The 12,475-nt window shown below is 36.0% G+C and overlaps 1 protein-coding gene across 1 annotated transcript in view; it reads left to right on the top strand.

Annotated features, from left to right (window-relative positions):
• The window catches only part of grip2b (glutamate receptor interacting protein 2b), a 258,941-nt gene that overhangs the window by 57,970 nt on the left and 188,496 nt on the right, over positions 1 to 12,475 (top strand). The window lies entirely within an intron of this gene.

Below are 12,475 nucleotides of genomic sequence, written 5' to 3'. Positions count from 1 at the left end.
TATTTGATCCCATCCGGGCTTGCACTTGACACAACTAGTGCAAACCCAAAGAGTGGCGGCACAACAATTTGAGACAGCGTGCGAAAAAATATCTGCTCACGTCTAGCGCCCACCATATTATTATTTTCTTCTTTGTTAGAAGAGGACAGGGTGAGGGAGAGTGAGGGGAATACGTAAATGTCCTATTTATTTATTGAAGCTGTCTGCACCATTTTCAGAAATTGCAAAGGGAGATGGAGCTATTTTAAAGACGACTTTGTGTACTAACAATGCCGCGTTAGTAAAACATGCAAGTAGAGAAGTGGCCTTATTTCTTAAGAAATACAGAATAAAATATGCCTTTTTAAGTATGCTGTGTAATGCAGATGTTATGAAAAATAGGCCTTTCATTAAGAGTGACATCAATTTCAATACAGATCAGATTTTATTCTACAGAATAGAAGACAAAAAAATGAATAAATATGGCCAGTGTTCACATTAAAAAAGTGAATTAAGACCTCAAGATATTAATTCCTTTTTATTAATCTGAATTCTGACCATATTTATTAATTTTATTATTTTTGGTCAAATATATTTTTGGGTAAATTCAGGTATAAATTCGGGTATGTGGCCAAATGATGGCAAAATAATTGTTTGTAGCATTAAACTTATTTCAAGTTGAAATGTATTGAAATATACTAATAATTCATTCATTTTCCTTCGGCTTAGTCCCTTATTTATCAGAAGTCGCCACAGCGGAATGAACCACCAACTATTCCGGCATATGTTTTACCAGCTGATACCGTTCCAGCTTAAACCCAGTACTGGGAAACACCCATACACTCTCATATTCACATACACTCTCATACATTATGGCCAATTTAGCTTAGCCAATTTACTTATAGTGCATGTCTTTGGTCTGTGGGGTAATCCAGAGCACCCAAAGGAAACCCACACAAACACAGGGAAAACATGCAAACTCCACACAGAAATGCCAACTGGCCCAGCTGGGACTTTCTTGCAGTGAGGTGACAGTGCTAACCACTGAGCCACCCTGCCGCCCTTATACATACTAATAATGTAGCATTTAATTCTTTAATAGACACGTAGATGTGTAAAAAATTATTTGCATCTGAAACATAAAACAAAACATACCCTAAGTAACATATTTCAGATTTGCAAAAATGTGCACAGCAGTGGAGTTGTCATCTGAAACATGTTGGAGATTTTGGAAAATGCTAACAATAACATGATAGCACTGAAAGCCTACATCCCTCCATGCAAATCACCATCCATAGCCACACCTCCTGAATGCTCAATAGAAAACATTACTACAGTACATCATGTGACAATCACCAAAGAAAAAACAAAACAATTTCTGCTGATAATTACAATAACACTTAATCGACGATGTAATCCTTTCTGCATGAATAGTGTGTGGAGATTGTTCGTAATGTTCCGACCAAACATTTTCTTGGTCCTACAACCTGTCTCAAACTCAATTCCTGTAGGGCCGCAGCTCTGCACAATTTTGCTCTAACCCTGATCAAACACAGCTAATCCAACTAATGAAGGTGTTCATGACTCTTTTGAACACCCTGATTATTTGGATCAGCTGTGTTTGATAGGGTTAGAGCAAACTGCGCAGAGCGGCGGCCCTTCAGGGATTGAGTTTGAGACCTATGTGACCTACACCTTACACAAAATATTAAAATACAAATAAATACATTTAAACAACTTAATTATTGCTATCAGAATGTGAAGAGACCAGCATAACACAAATGGATTCTGAGGACAATAACCTTTTCCACCATTAATTCATGGCCATTGTATTTTATCTCCTACTATTCTAAGGATGGGTGCTTAATATCTTGCCGCAGACAAAAAATCACAAAATGTAATTGGAATTCACTCAAAGGACATAAAGTTACACCACATCATTTTTGTGCTACTAAATGGGAACATTATGAGTGTTTTGTGGCTTTTTAACACTTTAATATACTGTTCACCCAATCATTGTTCTTATTGTACTGGGTAAAATCCTGCTCTGAAATGGAAGCTAATTACTGTTCACCCAATCAGTGTTCTTATTGTACTGGATAAAACCCTGCTCTGAAATGCAAGCTAATTCAATTAATCTTAAATTAGAGCTTACATCTTACATCTTAAGCTGCGGTTACACTGGGCTTTGTGTGTGCGAAATTCTGTCGTACTGCGCTGCGAAAAGGGGCGGGATTAAACAAGATGATTAGACATTTAAAAAAGCGAGTGATTGCTCCATGTTTGAAATTTCTGTCCAGAGAAGTCACTTTTTGGTCCTCGATTGGTCTCACGCAGTCAAGTGATGCGATTTCGCAGGTCAGAGTTCACCAAGCTTGAACTTTGCACCGCAGCAACCTGCGAAACTTGACCCATGACTTTGTGTTTCCGGTCTGACGCATTCGCGAGCGTATGAATGGAAGTCTATGGGAGGAAAAACCCAGTGTGACCGCAGCTTGAGTCATTGCGGTTCAAATAGCTAAAAATTGGGCATTTCTGCTAATACTGTGGTTGTAGGAACTTTTTAAAAGTTCCTATATTGTTAAAGCTATTTTTTTTAAGTTGCCATTCCAAAGCGATTTATCAGTCGCATAAATCAGGCAAAGTTACATGAACACATTAAAATTAATTTGTCATAATCAGAGTTTCAAACCATTCATTCATTTTCTTTCGGCTTAGTCCTTTATTAATCAGGGGTCGTCACAGCAGAATGAACCGCCAACTTATCCAGCATATGCTTTATGCAGTAAATGCCCTTCCAACCGCAACCCAACACTGGGAAACATCCATACACACTCTTTCACACACATACACTAAGGCCAATTTAGCTTAATCAATTCACCTAAAGTGGATGTCTTTGGACTGTGGGGGAAACCAGAGCACCCGGAGGAAACCCACGCAAACATGGGGAAAACATGCAAACTCCACACAGAAATGCCAACCTGCCCAGCGTTCTGGCAATTTAAAACCATTTCTTACCAAATTTCCTCCATTATTTTTTTCTTTTGTATGTTTTAAATTTCATAGGCGGCTACTAGTATTAAATTATTAGTATTAACAACCTGCCATTGATATGCTCAATATAACAAATGCCCAGCATAGTCATTTATATAAGAAAGAGAATAGCCCTTGATAGACCTCTATCACTCTCAAATATTAGCTCTTTTCAGTCTTCCTGCAATCTCCTCTTGTCAGTAGTGCAGGGTTATTGCTTCTAGTGCTCAGCATCCTCAGGGTGGATCAGACAAATTTAATTCCCCTATACTGTTCCCATGAGGAAGCTTTTGGCTCAGGCCAAAGAAAGACCAATAAACCCTGCTGTGAAAGTTCAGAGGTAATGTCTGCTAGAATGGAGAGAGAGCTGTTAAAAACCAGGTACAATATGTGTTTTATCTCTAGATCCTAGTATGAGCAACAGTTGCAGTGATACTCGCTTTAGCAGAATTAATATATAAAAAATAAAAAATATTTTGCGTAAATTTGACAAATTAATCAAAAATTCACTCTGAAAATAGGTATAACAAAGGACCAAAAGTATATATAAGTATTAAAGAGCCCCTTTTATACATGAAATAAGATCATATTTTGATTGTAAGGGTCTCCAACAACAGTCTTATATGCATGCAAGGTCAAAAAACACTTTCATGGTCTTATAATATGCATTTATTTTTACCTAATTATCCCAGCGACTCCCATATAAATCGTTCAGCGATTCATTTGTTCCCAAACCCCTCCTCAGCTTGAAGCTAATCTGCGCTGATTGGACCAATTACAGCCTGCTGCTATTGGTTGACACTGAAAGGCTTCAGAGCAAGACAGAGTGAAACGCCCAGCTGCTAATTAACAATATCAAAGTAGTCACAGTGCATACACGCTTCATAGTGAATTTTGGCTGCCAAAACTAGAAAAATTTTCTTTGACTAGAAAATACAGATGACTAACTATTTTATTGAGCAAAAACTCCAAGAACTGGCGAGGAGATCTCCTAGCTTTTCACACTCTACATGCTCTTTACACACACACACACACACACACACACACACACACACACACACACACACACACACATACACACACACACACAGGGCCGGCGCGTCCATAGAGGCGACCTAGGGCGGCAGAATAGAGAGGGTGGCGTCCTTAGTTATATCCGCGACCCCCCCTCCTCCCGGTCTTCACTTTCTACCGCGACACCCCCCACCCCCGGTCCTCACTTTACTAACGGGTCCTTTTCGTTTTCACTATCGGGTTTAGGGCGGCGTGATCATCCTTTGCCTAGAGCGGCAGTTCAGCTTGCTCCAGGCTTGCACACACACATTACCCTCCTCAGAGGACACAACACACACACACACACACATTACCCTCCTCCTCAGAGCACACAACACACACGCCTAGAGCGCCAGTTCAGCTTGCTGGGTGCAATTTAAACAATTCACCTCGAACCTGAGCTGAACTATTTTTAAATTTGACCATTGCATGCGTGTAGGAACAGCTGACGATCCGTAAACAAAACGTCACGCGTCACCTTTTCAACGTGGCTTTACACACAATATGAGAATATAAAGAGATAACCTGATACAGTATACGCGGTTACAAGTAACAAAACACAACTAAAAACATAATTTGCAAGCTAGAGTAAATGAGGCAACAGTTTTAATCGCACGTACTTACACTTGTGAAATAGAGGAAGAAACTGATCCATGATGCACTGATCCATGTTCTGACAGTCTTTATTGATCCTTCCTTTAACAAACGGCCGATGAAGTCTTCTTTGTTAGCATGTAGTTTCCAGAAGCACTCGAACTGCTCAAGGCTGGGCTATAATGCTGAGCTTTCATCTTTGGGTAGACTGTCAATAATATCCATCTGCACAGCGTGACTTCATTCGACTGGTGTCTGTGTGTGTGTGTGGGGCTTTTTTCTGTTAGTGGGCGGGGCTGCAAGTTTCAAATCTCCCGGGTTTGCGTGCGCAACTACTTGTGTTTCGTAGTCGCATCATCACGAAACACCTAATGACTCGTTATTAAGACGACTCGTTTGAAGCACTATGAGTCGACTCTTTTATAGATGAATCAATAGTTTTAAACACTGTACACTTACAGATTTAAGCCTGAGCTGGATATTTCACCTCACTTAGAGCTGTGTTACACACTGCATGGAAGAGCATTTTCAAAAACCCATAATATGGGCTCTTTAAACAATGTATTATTACAACAATGTCTTGTCAATGATTACTCATCAGGGGCGTACATTGACCTACATTTTAATAAAAAACTTTTAGCTGTTCATGACCTGCCTGCTTCTGTTTTTTTAGACATCAATACAACAGGGTTAAGGTCTGGACTTAACTTAAGGCTTTTCCATAGCCCTCCATTTTCTAAGGTCGTTATCTCATTTCAAGGTTGACTTTAGGATCAGCCATCATAGCAGTGGTCTTAAATTCAAGTTCGCCCAGGCTTTGAGGGCATTAATGCAACGCCAAACCTAACCTAAACTTTATTTGGGCAATAAATACCACAGATCTACACTCAAAAAGGGACATTTACTCTGTAACAGTTTACAAGCTCTCATATTTCATCAGAAAAGTAAAAATTCTGATTTCTGTTAGTGATGCACTGAGATTTGGACTATAAGAGAAGCTTGAACCGATCTCTACTAGCCACTGTTTTCTTGAGGTATTACTAGATTATAGACAAACAAACATATTGTCAAAGACAGAATTAAAAGTTGCCTGAAACTTATAGAGTACAGCTGTAAAGCTAATGTAAAGAATAAAACAGTTTGAATAATGAGCCTAGTTAGCACTTTGCTATTTGTCTTAGTAAATTAGTTTCTAGCACAATTCTCCCACTGTTGTGTTTTAGCATATTTCTAACATGTTTTAGCTTAGTAAAGCCCATTAACACATCGTTAACAATATTTGTTAACACAACTTACTTCATTGCTAGTATGTAGCTTGACTTAGCATTTCAAATTGTCATGTTTTTAACATAAACTGACACACTGCTAACATGTTTCTAACTTTATTTAGAACATTTCTAGCAATTGTATTGGCATAAATTAGCATAATGCTAGCATTTTTGTAGAGGGGTTTCTTTCATAAATCAACACACTACTAGCAAGTTTTAGCACATTGTTTGCATGTTTCTAACATGATTTTTACAATCTTAGCATGTTTTAGCATATATCTGACATGATTTAACATAGCACAATGTTCACTGATAACATCTTATCATCTCAATCTTACCTGTATATATTGAGCATAAATTAAAACACTGCTAGCATGTTTTTAAATAAACTAAGCTAATTTCTAAGAACATTTTAGCACACTGCATGTTGTAGCATTGTCAGCATGTTTATAACATGATTTACCACACTGCTAGTATGGTTCTAGCATATGTCTGACATGGTTTAGCTCACAACATGTAACACATTGCTAACATGCTTTTAAAATAGATGAACACACTTTAACACAGTGCTACCACATTTGTTTTATGACTATGCTTTGGTGTAAATTATGTACAAACATATAATGAATTATAATAGTTATTTTATTTTATGGTTGGCTTTGATGTCTCCAAATGTCCTTTATTGGAAAGAGACCTAACTACTAAATAATGTATTTATGATTTAAACTGAATCTGTAAGCAGGTTGAGACAGACTGCGTATGTTGAACAGATGCAGTAATGCTATAATTCACAAACATGTCCACCCTGTGGCTTCTCTCTTTTGCCTGTGAGCTGAATTAATAGTTATGTCATATCATTTTCTATACACATAACTCGCTGATGAGACACACACACATACACACACAGACATGTTGTTTCCTGCCGTGTTTTCAGTCCCGAGGCTCTGAAATGACGCTGTGCTGCATCATGGTCATTATTAACCGTGTATGAAGTCGCTGTATCACACTGACATTCTGATGTCTTTTAAATATCTCTCACTATGTTGATTCTGCTGAAAATCCTTCTGGATACAATGCATGCAGACTTTTTGTGCACAAATTTTTGTTTTGTGTCAGAGTTTTTACTGCCATCTACTTGAGAGTGGTTTATTATTGTAGAACAAGTGATCCTTTGTAATGTGATATCATGTCTGATAATGGCTGAAAATACTGGATAAATACAGTTGAAGTCAGAATTATTAGCCCCCCTGTTTATTTTTTACCCCAATTTCTGATAATGGAGAGAAGGTTTTTTTCAACACATTTCTACACAAAAATAGTTTTAATAACTCATTTATAATAAATGATTTATTTTATTTTTGCCATGATGACAGTACATAATATTTGACTAGATATTTTTCAAGACACTTCTATACAGCTTAAAGTGACATTTAAAGGCTTAACTAGGTTAATTAGGTTAACTAGGCAGGTTAGGGTATTTAGGCAAGTTAATGTATAACAATGATTTGTTCTGTAAACTATTGAAAAAAATAGCTTAAAGGGGCTAATAATTCTGACCTTAAAATGGTTCATAAAAAATAAAAACTGCTTTTATTATAGCCGAAATAAAACAAGACTTTCTCCAGAAGAAAAAAATATTATCAGACATGCGATGAAAATTTCCTTGCTCTGTTAAACATGATTTGTGAAATATTTAAAATAGAAAAAAAAAGTCAAAGCGAGGCTAATAAATCTGATTTCAACTGTACTACAGTAAAGAGTAGTAAACATAGTATGCTTGTTTTTATCATCTTTTGAGATATTAAATGGTAAAATAAATGAATCAATGTTTTATTACTATGATTCAAACTTGAATTTGTCATAATTTCTCCAGTTTTTCGTTTTACTTAAAAACATACTTAATAAATCTCTTTACTGTCACGTTTCAGCAATGTAATGTGCATTTTGTAAATATACGCATTTTTTTCACTGCCCTCAAACCTTTGAACAATGACTTCAATATTCTAATGCATGAAACATTATTACACTTTAAAATATGTAATACATAAATATGTAATACACAAATCTTGGTAAAACCTGTTTAAGTAGCGGTTTTCACTATTAACAATTAGTAGTGGCTTATTCGCTGCATTTTATTAAGATATTAGTTGTTTATTAGTACTTATAAAATATATAATAGCCTGTGCAGATCATTGAAGAACTACAAATCTGCCACTTTAACGAACTACAAATACCATCATGAACTTCACTCACACACCTGGTCCAGATCCCCTGTGACTGCAAACACACACAGCTGAAGCAGTTCAGCACTAATCAGATGGACCATATAAACAGAACACACACACACACACACACACACACACACACACACACACACACACAGAGACTTTGCTGAGTCTTGTTCAACTGTAACTTTACGAAGCATTATTCAATTGTCTTGCCTTGACCCTCGCCTTGTTTATTGTTTTTATGTTGTTTGCCGTCTGTACCGATCTCTTTACCTGTGACCCGACTATTCTTTTGGATTACCTGCATGCTTCTGTTTGTTCCTGTTGGACCATTGCCTGTCTGACTAAGCTTTCAATAAACTGTACGTGTATCCTCAACTCCGTTTTCAAGTGTTCTTCAAGTTACACTATTAATAAGCAGTAAATTAGTTGTTTATTGAGGCAAAAGTAATAGTTTATTAATTATTAGTTTATTAATAGCAATAATTGTAACATAAAATAAAGTGTGACCTAAATATTTGTAATAATTTTAAATGAGGTATTTAATTTAGTAAATAAAAAAAATAGTCTTGCTGTCACTTTTAGTCAACAGTGTTGTCCCAAATAGAACACAAACAATTTTACTAAACAGGAAATCAAACTGTGTCCAACATTACACACTTTTTTTTCTGGTTGAATGTGCATCATCCAAGTATTTAAAGTGCACTTATTCTTTTTAGAATAAAATAATTATTCAGTGTGAATGCAGTACTAACTAATTATACTACAAAGTACTGTAGAATAGTGCATAAGTCGACATAGGCTCATTCTGAAAACGTAGACCTATATACATTTCTGGAGATCACGAATTATGTAGACCGAAGTACGTTTGGCTGCATTTCTTCTTTAAAATGAACATTATGGGGCAGTATGATGCTGTTCCCTTTCACGCTTACCAACTCACTGCTTAGCTCCATATGGACAGCTTTCCCACTGTTACCAGTTTGTCCAGTGGCTTGCCATGTGTGTCAGAGGATTTGAGACGCAGAGAGGAGTTGGCCATGATGACAGGGTTCGAGTTCGGCAAAGAACGGTTTCAGAGAGCAAATAAGACAAAAACAGAAGCCAAAAAATAAAATAAACAAGTCAATAACAGGGTGATAATGTGGTAAAATCTGAAAACGTGGTAAAAATCAGATGAGGGCTTTTCTTTTTCTGGATTGCTTTTGAAAACAAAAAGGTTGGATTTAGGGAAGAAGGAGGGTGGGTCAGATGATCGGTCAGTCAGTCATTCAATCGGTCAGTCAGCCTCTGGTGGATTTACGCCAGAACAGCAGATGCGAATGGCACTAGTGAGAGAAATTTGAGGTCTGAAAAAGCTTACACAACGGCCTCTGGTGGATTCCGAAAACAAAATCTGCAAAAAACGTAGCTCCTGGTATGTATTTGGCGCTCTCCAGAAATGTATATAGGGCTACATTTTCAGAATGAGCCTGTGTTGGCATAAGTATCCGATTTGGGACACACCTATTGTAAAAAAAAATGCCCCCAAACTTTTGAACATTAATGTATAACATATATACACATTCACGTTGATAGATCTAAAGGCAGTACTACTACTAATAGTAGTAATTTTAAAAAAACAACATTTGTTTGAAATACAAAACTTAAGTAACATTATACATTAATTTATCATCACTTTTAATCAACTACTAGAATTAAATTTTGTAAGCAGATTCAGGTTTGTTCATTATATTACATCACGTTAATTCTATCAACGGCAAACACAGATCCTCCAATTCTAAATATTTGCTGTGTGTCCCAGTTAAAGCAGCATTGTTGAACATTCAGACAGTGTAAATAATGGCCTCTCTCAGGAGACCCTCTCTTTTTCTCAGTCTCTCAGGCTTTTTCTGCTCACCTGAAGAGACCAGTTTGAGTTTGTAGCAGAAGCTTCATCTTTCAGTTTCATCATGTTTCAGCTGCAGGGAAAATACACAGTTTACACAGACCATAGAAATCTTTGCATCATGTTAAACTTATATGAAATTGCACTCCAAAAATAAATATTATTGAATGAACGTGATTTAATCCTACTGCAGCACCAATTACGCATCTAATAGAGCCTTTTCACATTTCTGGGTTTCTCAGCAGCGGAAATCATCATAGCTGGGTAAACTTCAACATATGCTCATTCTGAAAACGTAGCTCTATATATATTTCTGGAGATTGCAAATGACATATCCAGAAGTACGTATGACTGCATTTTATCTTTAAAACAAATATGGAGCCAGATCAGTCTCAAAAATAACACATTTAAAAAAATAAAATTCATACATCCACAACACAATTCACATTCACAAAATCCAATTTGTATATTTACAAACACAAAACTCATGAATTCAGCAAAATCCTAAATATTTTCACCAAATGAGTTGAATTTGCATATTTGTGAATCATGTTTTGTATTTACGAATTGGATTTGTGTATTTTTAAATCATATTTTGAATTTACAAATTTGATTTGTGTAATTTTGAATTGTGTTCTGAATTTACGAATTGGATTTGTGTATTTTTGAATCGTGTTTTGAATTTACAAATTGCATTTGTGTATTTTATATCGTGTTTTGAATTTACGAACTGGATTTTGTAAATGTGAATTGTGTTGTGGCCGTATACATTTTTTGTAAATGTATTTTTGAATTGTGTTTTGAAGTTAAGAATTGGATTTGTGTATTTTTGAATTTGTTTTGAATTTACAAATTGGATTTGTGTATTTTTGAATTGTGTTTTGAGTTTACGAATTGGATTTGCGTATTTTTGAATCATGTTTAGATTTTAGGAATTGGATTTGTGTATTTTTGAATCATGTTTTGAATTTACGAACTGGATTTAGGTATTCTTGAATCGTGTTTTGGATTTACGAACTGGATTTATGTATTTTTGAATCGTGTTTTGAATTTATTTTGAATCATGTTTTGAGTTTTACAAATTGGATGTGTATTTTTGAATTGTGTTCTGAATTTACGAATTAGATTTGTGTATTTTTGTATCGTGTTTTAAATTTACGAACTGGAATTTGTAAATGTGAATTGTGTTGTGGACGTATGAATTTTATTTTGTAAATGTATTATTCTTGAAACTGATCTGGCTCCATAAACAAACCCTACAGGACCGTATGATGCCGTTCCTTTACACGCTTACCAGCTAAGTGCTTTTCTAGCTGAGCACTTACCTCCTTATAGACAGCTTTTTTCGCTGTTACCTGTTTGTTCAGTGGCTCGCCATGTATATCAGCGAACTTGAGACGCAGGGGCCTCTAGTGGATTCACAAAAACAAAAACTGCAAAAAATGAGTTCAGAATGAGCCAGGGTTGGTAAACTTAGAGCACAGTGAATGGGGGAAAACAACAAATAGTTTTTTACAACCCTATTTGCTGAGCTAACAAAAGAAAAACTCAACAATAGTGTTAGCAAGACTTTCAGACAATGAAAAAAATTCATTATAGATGCTGCATTAGAAACACCTCGCACAAGCGGTAATTGGTTTTGCTTTTTTTTTGTTTGTTTTTTTGCTATTTGATTCAAAGATGATATAATACATATGTAAATTCCCCTTGGCCCTTGAAACAGAGTGTGAAATGGAAGGGCTTCAAAATTTATCCCTAAGAAATGGGACACCACTACAGCACCTGCACACGTCATCATATGTCATTGCACTCACTTGCTTCATGTAAGATCAACGATCGCGACTGCTGTAGTTATTCCAGTTGTGTTCTTTTTTTGGTATTTATTTTCAGGAAATCCCTGAAGGCATATATCATGTTATCATATAACGATATAACGTGGCAATAAGATTGTAACTGTAGTGTGCATTTACACTGTGGCCATATTCATCTATGTAAACACACAAAAGCAACATGAACCTTATACCAGACACTGTAAAAGCTCATTCCCAGCCACTAGACTTTTCTGACAGGGTATTCGAATATCATAGAGAGAATGTTGTGGGACTACTATACAAGAGGTATAATTATGGATTATATTATGTTTTTTTTTTTTTTAAAGCGTGATGGTAAAGCATGAATGCCATTATGAATGTATCAAAACATATGCTTTTTTGTTGTAAAAATTAATAATAATGACAAAAAATAATAATTTGTGCATCTCCTTTCATGTGCAGCCATGCTGCCATTGTAGATGGTGTATTCTGGGAAATATTCTTACCCCTTGGTTTCTAGTCCTTCCCCGTGGATAAATCTCGCTATTTGTGCGTAAATAGACGCTGTGATGCTGTGTTCAGACCAGAGTTTGCTCTCTTCATTCATGCATTAAATCTGAT

The sequence above is a fragment of the Danio aesculapii genome, chromosome 22 (assembly GCF_903798145.1).
Source record: "Danio aesculapii chromosome 22, fDanAes4.1, whole genome shotgun sequence".
Lineage (NCBI taxonomy): Eukaryota > Metazoa > Chordata > Actinopteri > Cypriniformes > Danionidae > Danio > Danio aesculapii.
This window is presented reverse-complemented; position numbering and strand designations above follow the sequence as displayed.